This window comes from Diadema antillarum, unplaced genomic scaffold (assembly GCF_040938485.1).
Source record: "Diadema antillarum isolate AM-2024a unplaced genomic scaffold, OU_Dant_1.0 scf00000017, whole genome shotgun sequence".
Lineage (NCBI taxonomy): Eukaryota > Metazoa > Echinodermata > Echinoidea > Diadematoida > Diadematidae > Diadema > Diadema antillarum.
The window spans coordinates 5,167,600-5,175,744 of NW_027270906.1; positions in this window are offsets into that span (position 1 = coordinate 5,167,600).

Consider the following 8,145-nt stretch of genomic DNA (forward strand, 5'->3'; position numbering starts at 1 on the left):
AGTTTGTAAAGAACTTTATAGTATTCAAACAAATATGCAAAATTTATAGCAAAATGTTTGTATATCAGTCAGTTTCTCTCAAAGATTGTATCCTATTTAAGGCAATATGTGCACTTTGATACGCGATTTGTCCACCGAATAATGGTGGAGTACTTTACCGGCTGATATTTAATACTGATCTGTACAGCAATAGCCGAGAGAGAAGGGAGAGAGAGAGAGAGAGAAGAAGAAGAAAAAGAAGAAGAAAGGGAGAGTGATTATTCCAAATCTTGCCCTACTGTAATATTGCAACTTTGATAAATTTCTGGTAGGTTTATATGTATACAGTCAAACCTGTTCATAGCGGCTGCTAAAGGGAGTGTATTTGTGTGTGAGTGCATGTATGTGTGTGTATGCAGGGGCGTCACCAGCTTTTTTTCAAGGGGGGTGCGTTTTGACACTAAATGTTTACGAGATTTTTTTGACAGACATTTGGAATATAGGAAGCTCTCAATCCCTAGACTTTTACTGTTTTTTGAGGGAAGCTGGGATTTCATCTTGGGGGGGGGGGGGGGGTTAGTATGCGAGGGAGCGAGCAAGGGTGGGGGGAGGGTGTGGAAGTGCCGGAGAGGGTTATACCCCTTATAGATGGATTATGGAATGACGGTGTGAAACGACAAATTACTGGCAGCGATATCAGGGGAATGGCATCACGACTACATGCGAGCGAGCGGAGCGAGCGAGCTTGAAAATTTTGACATTTTACAGTCCCCAAACTGCCGTTTGTAGCCATATTTTTTGCTTTGTAAATTAAGGGGGGCTCAACGGGCGCAACTGCTGGCAATTACTGGCAGCAACATCAGGTGAATGGCATAATAATTAAATGCGAGCGAGCAAAGAGAGCGAGCTTGGAAATTTTGACATTTTACAGTCCCAAAACTGCCATTTGGAGCCATATTTTTTCGCTTAGGAGATAAAGGAGGGGTGGGGGCACAACGTGCGCAACTGCTGGTAATTACTGGCAGCAACATCAGGACAATTGCATAACAATTGAATGCGAGCGAGCGAGCGAGCTTGAAAATTTTGACATTTTACAGTCCAAAAACTGCCTTTTGTAGCCATATTTTTTTTGCTTTGGAAATTAAGGGGGGTGGGGGTCGCACCGGGCGCAACTGCTGGCAATTACTGGCAGCAACATCAGGGGAATGGCATAACAATTAAATGCGAGCGAGCGAAGAGAGCGAGCTTGGAAATTTTGACATTTTACAGTCCAAAAACTGCCATTTGGAGCCATATTTTTTCGCTTTGGAGATAAAGGAGGGGTGGGGGCGCAACGTGCGCAACTGCCGGTAATTAGTGGCAGCAACATCGGGAGAATTGCATAACAATTAAATATGAGCGAGTGAGCGAGTGAGCTTGAAAATTTGACATTTTACAGTCCCAAAACTGCCTTTTGTAGCCGTATTTTTTTTTTTTTTTTTTTGCTTTGGAAATTAAGGGGGGGGGGCGCACCGGGCGCATCTTACTGCTGGAAATTACTGGCAGCAACATCAGGTGAATGGCATAACAATTAAATGCGAGCGAGCGAAGAGAGCGAGCTTGAAAATTTTGACATTTTACAGTCCCAAAACTGCCTTTTGTAGCCGTATCTTTTTCTTTTTTTTTTGCTTTGGAAATTAAGGGGGGGGGGGCGGCGCACCGGGCGCATCTTACTGCTGGAAATTACTGGCAGCAACATCAGGTGAATGGCATAACAATTAAATGCGAGCGAGCGAAGAGAGCGAGCTTGAAAATTTTGACATTTTACAGTCCCAAAACTGCCATTTGGAGCCATATTTTTTCGCTTTGGGAATAAAGGAGGTGGGGGGAGGGGGGGGGGGGGGCGCACCGGGCGCAACTGCCGGCAATTACTGGCAGCAACATCAGGAGAATTGCGTATGTAATGCGAGCGAGCGAGCGAGCGAGCGAGCTTGAAAATTTTGACATTTTACTGTAAAAAAAACAAACAAACAAGCTGCCGTTTGTAGCTATATTTCTTCGCTTTAGAATTTAAGGGGGCGCATCGGGCGCAACTGCTGGCAAATACTGGCAGCAATATCAGGAGAGCATAATGATTACATTCGAGCGAGCGGAACGAGCGAGCTTGAAAATATTACATTTTACAGTCCACAAACTGCCGTTCTTTTCTTAGCCATATTTTTTCGCTTTGGAAATTAAGGGGGGAGGGGCACCGGGCGGAACTGCTGGCAATTACTGCATGCCGTCAATCCCTCGTTTGAGGCGAGTCTCCAACTGAGGTATACCCAAAGTGGGGTGCGTATATTTGTCGTTTGGGAGTTGGGAGTCGAAGTACTTGTTCATTGCAAATAAACTTTCTGCTCAGGCGTGACAAACCTGGAGGCCAAGCCAGGGTTTGAAGACTCCAGCAGCTGTCGTATTACGTAAGAGCATGATAAGGATATCTGCCTGTGGCAGACCAGTCAAGGTGAACTCAATTTTCTCTATCCTTTTTAAAGTTTTCAATTTTATATTCTATTGAGAAATTCTATGGTCATCCATTTTACATTTCAAACGAAAAAAATTGACCCGTAAATAACGAAAATACAGGAATAAGAAGGAGAGCATTGCCAGTTTGCCGGTGCTATTTGGCAGTGAGTTACAACGGGGAGGTGAGACTACTCCCTGGTTACAATCAGCCTGCTGACTGGATCGTTGAGAAAGCAGCTGTCGTATTACGTAAGAGCATGATAAGGATATCTGCCTGTGGCAGACCATTCAAAGTGAACTCAATTTTCTCTATCCTTTCTAAAGTTTTCAATTTTATATTCTATTGAGAAATTCTATGGTCATCCATTTTACATTTCGAACGAAAAAAATTGACCCCTAAATAACGAAAATACAGGAATAAGAAGGAGAGCATTGCCAGTTTGCCGGTGCTGACAATGTGCTATTTGGCAGTGAGTTACAACGGGGAGGTGAGACTACCTCCCTGGTTACAATCAGCCTGCTGACTGGATCATTGAGAAAGAGAGAGAGAGAGGGAGAGAGAGAGAGATAGAGAGAGGGAGAGCGAGGGGGAGAGAGGGAGGGAGAGGGGGGAGAGATGGGGGAGGGAGAAGGGGAGAGCAAAATGGAATGACAATAGTTCCGGTCACTACAGTACAGGCATGCTCTGTCTGCATACGCTGAATGTCTACACTCACACACACACACGTACACACACACACGCACCATGGAGCTACATGGCCCATGCCAAAACCAAAACAATCTCCTCCTCTCGCGGTGCTCCCCACCCCCCCCCCCACCCCCCCCCCCCCCTCCTGTGGCGCTGTGGCGATGACTGATGCTTAGATTAGGCCAGGGTCAAGAAACAGGTGTTTTATATCTTTGACTTTAAGTCATTGATTGCCAAGATATGCACTGGCATTATTTACTGGGGTGTAGCCTCTTCAAACGAGAGATTTGCGTCATGGGCAGCAACACCAGGTGAATTGCATAACGATTAAATGCGAGCGAGCGAAGAGAGCGAGCTTGAAAATTTTACATTTTACAGTCCCAAAACTGCCGTTCTTAGCCATATTTTTTCGCTTTGGAAGTTAAGGGGGGGGGGGGGGGCGCACCGGGCGCACCTGCAGGCAATTACTGGCAGCAACATCAGAAGAATGGCATAAAGATTAAATGCGAGCGAACGGAGCGAGCGATCTTGAAAATTTTGACATTTTACAGTCCCCAAATTGCCGTTTGTAGCTATATTTTATATATTTTATATTAGCACCCCCCCCCTCCGTAGTTACGCCACTGCTTTTGGGTGAACAGATTTCTTGAATTCTAACAAAAAAGCAAGAAAATCTTTTCAACGCGGGAATTATGATTATGTGGGATGGGGCAAACGTGTATAAGTGCTCCGTATCGTACGGATGTACAGTACGGTCGATAAATAGTAAACACTGTAGAATACTAATAGATATGTACAAAATCAGTGCTGCCAGAACCAGGGGTGCGAATTATTATTATTTTTGTGTGTTTGTGCGTGTGTGTGTGTGTGTGTGTGTGTCCCTGGTGCAAAATATAAAAACAAATTAGAAAAGAGTAATTATTTAGCGTCCGGCGTTGAGGTCGCTCGCAGACTGATTTATTTATTTATTTATTTTTTTTTTAAGGATCTGAAGGGGGGTGCGTTCGCACCCAACGCACCCCCCCTGGTGACGCCCATGGTATGGGTGTGAGTGTGCATGTCACTGCATACAATGTATGCTTTTATGTCTTGTCCAGATTTGCTTTATAGTAATGTGGTGCATGTTTTTTCCAGAAGAGTTGGTTGTTCATGTCATTTGCGTATTAAAGTGAAAGATCTCATTATCAACATCAAAGATAATCCCACCATCAAGAACTAACCTGAGAGGAAAAAAGAAACATGTAAAGTTTGGGGTTGGTTTGAGGCTTAACTGGCGTTTAGGCTGTGTTCTGTTTTTTCTCCTTCTTTCAACCTCGGTCATAGCCTTAAGTTTCTTATGTAATAGCAACTTCTTTATCAAGACTGAAAAATTACACGCATGGGGGAAAAATAATCATAATAAATAAATGAATTAATAACCTTGACACCCCAATGGAAGAGTTTGGAAAGCAAACATGAGGCCAACCTAAGCGTGGGGGGGGGGGGGGAACCAGGTTCTGCGAGGGAAGAGCTGCTCAAGCTGCCTTGAAGCTCATGTGTAAACACGTCATGAAGGGGCTTTGAATCATTCACACATATATATACACAAACAGAGACAATCCCAAGGCCACATTTTAGCTGAACAGGGGTCTGAATGTATGACAAGCTTGAGTGCACAGCTCTGTTATACTGGACTTGGTGAACATGGGGATGATGTGAATATAATGACATCATGATCATACTTCAATAAAGAGGAGTATAATCATTCAGAAGAGAAAATCTTGACCAGTGAATTAGGTCCATTTCTGCCATAAAATCCTTGATAATTGCTATCTAATCTCATGCTCATGTGTAGAGGGAATGTTAATTGTCATATGATGTCTGTGATGTGTACCCACTATTACCATGACAGTTAAAGCATCATCTATATTTGATAAAGTCATCTATATTTTTGTCAGAGTCAGTTTCTCTCAGGGGCTTTGAATGTGCCGATTCATTAAAAAATGTTATTTTCCATTGTAGCACTGCATGAGATACCTCCTATAGCTAGAGCACTGTTAGAGCTTATACACAGTTCTACATCACATAACGTAAATGTGCACAAAGCAAACATGGTATAGTTGAAAGTATGACTCGGCTGTTGCATTAAAACTTTCTACTATGACTTTGACTATGCTTCAGGAGTTGACCTATATGTACAGCTGTGGATATAGTACATGAAGATTTGTCAGTTGTTATACACACAGGACTTATATCACATCACATTCATGGTTTTCTGTACGTAGTGTAGAGACTTGCAATCAGCCTGGAAAAAGAAAGAAGAAGAAAAGATTGTGTTCTTCTGCAAACAAGCATGGCCATATTATGCACTAAAGAGTGCATAACAGCTTACACTATAGATAGTCAACGCTTGCACGCTTGTACACACAGTCTCTCTCTTTTGCATGTATGCCTTGGAAAGATGTATGCATGATGATATATTTAAAATCAGCTACATGTTGTCTTCTCAACATCAAAGAGTAGAAAACAACATCTTGGATTCTCATGGTACTGAATTGAATGGGATGAAATCTGTAACTACATCAGCATGAAATGGTGAGCTCAGAACATGTCTTTTTTTTTTTGTGAAACTCCTTGGAAAGGATGATCATAGAATGCTATACTACAGTATATAGTGATATGATAAAAGACTTGCTCATTTGATTAGAGCCTTATTTGCACTGATGAGGGTAGAACTTAAATGAGAAAGGTCACTGTGTGCTTACACGTAACATACACAGGGTGCAATGTATACACTTGTTCCATATTCATGGTTTTAAATCCACATCGAATCCTGTTAAACACTTCTCTGCCACAGCCCCTGTGGATTGTATTGCTTTTCTGAGATCTTGCATCCAGCACCCCTTCTGAACAATAAAAATGCAGATTTAGTTTAGTCTTAGCATGGAGTAAAGACTGTTTTCATTTTGTCCAGTAACATGACAACCATCAACAACAGAATTTAAAATGTTGATCTATAAAGTCTTTGTGGTGACATGTTACATTGGTTAATCTCTTGATAGGCGGTATTTTACATTCCTTTGAATATGACCACGGTTTGTAATTTCTGTATACTGCACCATAATATGGCTGATTGGATGACTTAGTGAGTCACTGCACATGGTAGTAATAGACTCTGTTTTGTGTGCACAAAAACCAAGGCATGCTGTTAGTAGCAATAAGCTTCAAAACCCCTCAGGATGAGTTCTGAAAAACACAATTTATATTTTATGCAGCATATAGGTGTCTATGGTTATGAGAGCATTAACCCGTTAAAGACTAGTTCTGAGTACACTTGGGCAGGTGTCTGTAGGAAATGCATGTTATAGCACAATCAGCTTGCCCTCAATGGGTTAAAAAGCAAAAATATGTCAGAAAAATTATTTTTCTGATGAGTGCCAGACGAGGATATGTTATAGTACTCTTCAAAGTCTGTTGCATTAGTGCCGTTTTGCTTCTCGAGCAATGATGATACATGCATGAGCAAAATAGCACATTACATTGTTCATGGTTTATTAAAGCAATGTTGCTGTTTTTTCCTGTTATCTTTTCAAACAAAGGCACTATTCATAAGAGAGGATGCACAAAGCAATTTATTTATTGCATCCACTAGTTGTACCACACTTGCTGCAACATTCACTAATTGAAAGTCAAGAGCATCTGAAATATGAAAATTGAGGAATGAAAAATTTTCCTTCTCCTGCACCTATGTCTCTTACACTTGTTCATAATCTGGCATGAGAGTATTATAAAAGAGCTTTATAGTTTGCTATCAATGGAATGTTCAAATTGAAAAAAAAAAAAGACATGTCAGAAAAAGAAAGAAAAAAATATTAAATGCTATCTCTTGCTGTGGCTACATGCCGTTGTGGTTGTCATGACAGCGGTATACCCACCCACAAAACTATATAAGTCTACCTCCACTCATGATGTTTGGTTGGGTGCCGCCCACGCTCCTCTGCAACTAGTGGAGGGATGCATGGAGGTCAGGTTACCATGACGACGAGATACAGTCACAGGGGGATAAAAAGGGGGATAGCATCATTATAACTTAGTTACAGATTATTTTTTTGTGTCTCTGTTTCTCCATTTCAATATTGTCTTTGAAGTCACTCTGCTCTGTAGCTTGCAGTATCTCAGTTGATCATGTTTCAGAGATGTCTCTAGTCAGGATTGCTTTCAAAACAACAAAATGAGTATCGCCTGGTAAAATATTGCTGCTAAATCTCAGCAGGATACGACGTGATTATAGCCGGAATTGCATTATTTGCAGCGGCAGTGATTACGACTTTGTTATCAAGCATTACATGTAGACAGCAAGGCCAAATAAAATGATGCAGCATTACGTTTCAAGCCAGATGCTGTCAACCTGTAGAAGTTAAAGGAATTCATTATTATCATTCCGTGGAATATTTGTGTAAAACATGGCCTAAAAAATGTGTAAATTATATCTTAATGCACAAACTCTTGAACATTTCTGAGCATTCATCAAATATGTTTGAGTCATTTTTGTTTTTGTTTTAAATGGTCATCGGCTGGTGTGAAACACCAAAGGAGGTAATCATATAACTCTACTAAATAGTGTCTCTTGCGCAATTGTGGAGTTGTGTGCTGTATACACAGGTAGTTACAAAGCCCATTGATGCTGACATGTAACGTTTATAGAACTGCACAGTGTATGTAAGAGTGGTAGAGAATAGCAGAGTTCATGGGGATAAGGAGTGAGAAATGTTACCATTTATCAGTCTAACATTCCAACTTTGAAGTAAAGCCACCCGTTCACAAATATATAAACTGTTTCAACTTCGTGAAATATTAAAGGCATAATTTACCATTTGCAGGTGAAACAAAAATCCAGCATTAGTGCTTCAAAATAACTCTAAAATGTGAGTTTGGTATAGAAACAACCACTGTAAAAATTTGAATCCGTATAATCAATGTTAAGTGTCGCTAAATACACAAAATGTGAACAA